We start from the raw sequence: 4,452 nt of genomic DNA on the forward strand, positions 1-4,452 counted from the left end.
TTTGGGCGGGACGAAGTTCGCCGGGTCTGCTAGTATATATATATATATTTATATATGAGGGTTGAAGTCGGTTTTTTTTTGCTCAAAATTACTTGTTCTAATTAATTTTTTGATTTCATTTCTTTAATTCATTTAATTCTTTCAATTTCATTTAATTTTAAAAAATTCCTTTTTTTATTCTTGCTTAATTTTTTTTATAATTTTTCTCTCTTTAATTTATTACTTCTTATTGTTTTAGAAAGAAAAATACATATTTTTTTAATTAAAAAATAAAATTACTGCTCAAAGAATAACATAACGCTTTCAATTAGTCTTTAGAAAAACAGCAAAAGGCTTTCAAGATATTTGCCGGTCTTTCGAAAGACTGTGGTGTTTTGAAAGACAGTTGCCAGAATTCCTCTGTAAGGCGCATCATATTTTATTTATATACTTTTAAATTATTTGAAAGTGTACGAAAATAACATTACATGGACGCGCATCTCTTACTTTATTTGCAAAATGCGAAATATTTCCTCGAACTATTTTTTAAATATTTTAACTTCGCCAAAAGTACATGCAGTAACATTGCTCACGACATCCGTCGTATTTCCTGTGCTAAGCGGCAACAAGGCAAGCATTTTGGCGAAATTGCTACCACTTTCGTTTGCAAGTTAGTTCCTTACGAGAGCGAAAAAGTAGACAACGAAAATAAACAACAGTAAAAATAAAAAAAAAGAGTTGCAAAAAAAAATACGCATATAAAATACGAATTTATTTACGATTGTCTATCTACGATTTTATTTTACTTTTGTGTGTTGTAAATACAAGCAGCCGTTGCTCCAATTTTCGCGGATTTAGCAAGCGCGTATTACTTTACTTATGTACTTTCAATGACAATCATTAAATTTAATTTGCCCATTCATTTTCGTGTTAACAACACTGGTAGGTAATTCCTTCCATCGTTTCACTTTTTCGTTTGCATTTCACACACTCTCAATTTCTTCCTTTCCACCACAAATCGTAAGTCGCGCAATATGGGTCATTTGCAGAGGTGATACGATATCGTCGCTGAATTATGTGTGAATGTACATATATGTAAGTAAGTAGGCTGCAAACAGCTGTTGCAAATCCTGGGCGGATGTGGTGAATGTTACTTACTAACTATTTATTTTTGAACTTTCATTTTGAATGTGAGTGCTAATTTACTTAGTAAATAAATAAATAATTACTGAGCGTAGTCTGCTTAGACATTCAAATGATCTCAAATGTCAACCGTTCAGCCGTCTGACTTTTCTTTTGCTATCACCCACAAGTTACTTCATTTTCTGCACAATGCGCACAGCAGCACATTCTTGCATCACACACGTCAATGAAATGCATTTCGCATAATCTTTCATTTTCCATTTTCCCCTTTCCTTTACATATTCATGATGTCATCATGCCTAGTCGCCGTTCTCCATCGCACTTTCCACGCGCGCCTTTTTTTTCTTTCTTGCTTAACTACTCGTATTTGACAATCATTTTGCATTCCGTGCACTATTACCGGTTACATGCAATTTGCATGCACACACACGCGCGCGCATGCATTCTCACTCACAGGTATGTATGTGAGTATACGTGCCGGCACCGTACCACACTAAATGTTGCAACAACGCTGCGCTATTGGATTTCTTCGCCTGCCAAACACCGCGCCAACAAACCAACAATGAACTAAGCAGCCCGCGCACTGAATGCACTCANAATGTTGCAACAACGCTGCGCTATTGGATTTCTTCGCCTGCCAAACACCGCGCCAACAAACCAACAATGAACTAAGCAGCCCGCGCACTGAATGCACTCATTTTAGTTAGTCACCGTTTTCGTTGTTGTTGTTGTTGTTGTTGTTGTTGTTGTTGCTGTTGTTGTTGTTAAAAACATGGTGCAATNATTTTAGTTAGTCACCGTTTTCGTTGTTGTTGTTGTTGTTGTTGTTGTTGCTGTTGCTGTTGTTAAAAACATGGTGCAACATTTTGTTTCTAGAAGCAATCACTTTGAGTGTCGGCAACAATTGATTTCATGTGTTGCAATATATAATAGTGATTGCTCTGCTTTATGGTTTTGTTGTTTGTTGGGTTAAATTCAACGGCTCTCAATGCGAGTGTGAATACTAGTACTAAGCTGCAACTGCATACTCGTACATACACAGGTATATGTATATAAATGAGCAATTGTCGAGGTGTTAAGGTAACTTAAATTGCTCCTTCTTTCAATTAGTTTTCTTTTGCCATAAATTGCCTAAGGCATAGTATTTAGAATCGAGTCTTGTGGAAGCATAAAACATTTACACTTTATGTTTTCTTTGAAAATATAATAACAATAGTAAGGCTACAATTCCGACGACAGATCTATTTAACGGAAAATATAAGTTGGTGATTATCTCCATACATTTTTCGGCTTTAAAAAACTTGTAGGGAAATACTTATATCGCTACCATTGATCACAGACCCCTCGCAACCTATCTTTTTCGTGAATAAATTTGAATTCTAGTCCTTCACTAACTCTATGTTAGCATACACTTTTGCAGTCACATACCCCTCTCTCTTAAGACGACTAGAGTGTTAAGGTGACTTTTAGCATAAAGAGAACTTAAAGTATGCAACATGTGCCAAAAGGTTACATTTTTAAATTTACAACACCGTGGTCATACCTCAATTTTGGAGTAAACGGACTATTGCGGGCCGACCACAATCTTCGATAGATCGAAGACGTTCTGGAACCCAAAGGCTCTTTTCAGTACTACCCTGACGAATCCAAGATCGCATGGAGAGTGTTAGTACTCGGTAAAACTAGATTTACAACAGTCATTCCACCTGCCGGACCACTGTAGCGTCTCCCAATTCGAGGTAGCGGCCATGCAGAAGGCTGCCGAATGTTTTGAAGGACAGCAAAAATATCTATGTATATTTACCCAGACTGTCAGGCAGATCTGAATTCTGTCACAAATAACTTGGAATGTATAGTGATTTGCCACAAATCACTTAAAGTGTTAGCAGAGCAATTCAATCGTTTGTTTGGTATGGGTGCCGCGACACTGAAGTATGCAAGAAAGGGAAAAGCTTAGACATGCCGTTCGCTGCCTACAAGCCCAATATACAAGTATTCTTCTTCACAGAAGCAGACGCAAGAGAGATTTCTTGTGGCACCGTAACAGGTCCGATTGAGGACCTAAGTGTTCTGTATAACTTACTAACCGATATTGACTTATATTTCGTCGGAAGAATAGAATATCACCCTATTCGGCAGCCGGTTCTAAAACACCCTAGCTCACTATAAATGCAATATTTCGGCAGCTGAGATATGGCGTTCTTCAACCAAATTCTGAAATAAGGCCTTTTTCAACCGTTTGCTGAGATAGGACGTTTTCGAATTGACTGGTTTCTGTTTTCGGAACCCATGTCATTATTTGCTTATTCTTACAAATAGGCAATTCCATTCACAAACAATTTATAAGGTTAGCGTTAACGGCGTAGTTGACAATTAAGTCTAGGTTGGATGAAAATTGCTGATATATTCACTCCTCAAACGTCTGTTGGGGAAGACAATAAGAGGTAGTTTGAGGTTAGGATATCTCAAAAGTCTGACGTGATAGAGCAACTCTGCGTCCAGATTTGGATTCAGCATCAGAAAATCCACAAGAAACGATGTGTTTAAATCAGGTGGTAAAATTTTGTTGAACTGTGTAGTTGAGAACCCTAATTTACTCCTGATTAATGCTTACAACAGTTTCTTAACAATAAATGAAATTGTTGTATTTCTGTTAATATTACAAAAATGTAGTTTTATTACATTTTCTTAACTATATTGTGACACATACGATTTGAATTATCTAATTTCCGGAATTAAAGTTGAATTTGATCTTCTAAACAGGTGGCAACCGTCATACATGTTGTTTAGGCATTAATCTTTCCCAAAACCATTGGATTGATAGCCATATTGCAGCAGTCCATTTAACTTAATTGAATTTAATTTCCAACAGATGGCAACACTTTTAATATTCTAACCCAGATATAAAACATCTGCTCGCCAAGACGAACACGTAGGTACGCGTGTTCTTACAAACTTGAAGCAACTTTGTTTTTTTTTTTGTGTAATAACATTGGTTTTCAGCAAAAAATGTTCTGTGGATGCCACTATCCAATTCCTACGTAGAATTGCTCGGTGATTCCGAAAATGGAGTTAATTTTTTTCTATGGATACGTTTTCAAGATATTTTCAATTTACCTCTTACCGAACCAATTTAACAATCTCAATATAAAATAAATAATATAAAAAAAAAACTTTTTAATATACAACGCTTTTATTAATGGACTAAAAAGTAGAAAATAATATTTCTCAGTCCCATAGAATTTGTTTTGATAACTTTTGATTTTGAAATTTTAGCAAAAGTCGTTATAAACAATTTATGAGATTGAAAATGAAAAGCGTGGGGCGCAT

The 4,452-nt window shown here is 35.9% G+C and overlaps 1 protein-coding gene across 1 annotated transcript in view; it reads right to left on the reverse strand.

Annotated features, from left to right (window-relative positions):
- LOC108365535 (angiotensin-converting enzyme-like) overlaps positions 1–4,452 on the reverse strand; it is a 92,620-nt gene that overhangs the window by 54,013 nt on the left and 34,155 nt on the right. The gene's annotated exons all lie outside the window — the stretch shown is intronic.

The sequence above is a fragment of the Rhagoletis zephyria genome, unplaced genomic scaffold (genome assembly GCF_001687245.7).
Source record: "Rhagoletis zephyria isolate East Lansing unplaced genomic scaffold, Rhagoletis_zephyria_1.1 Rzeph_scaffold_01903, whole genome shotgun sequence".
Lineage (NCBI taxonomy): Eukaryota > Metazoa > Arthropoda > Insecta > Diptera > Tephritidae > Rhagoletis > Rhagoletis zephyria.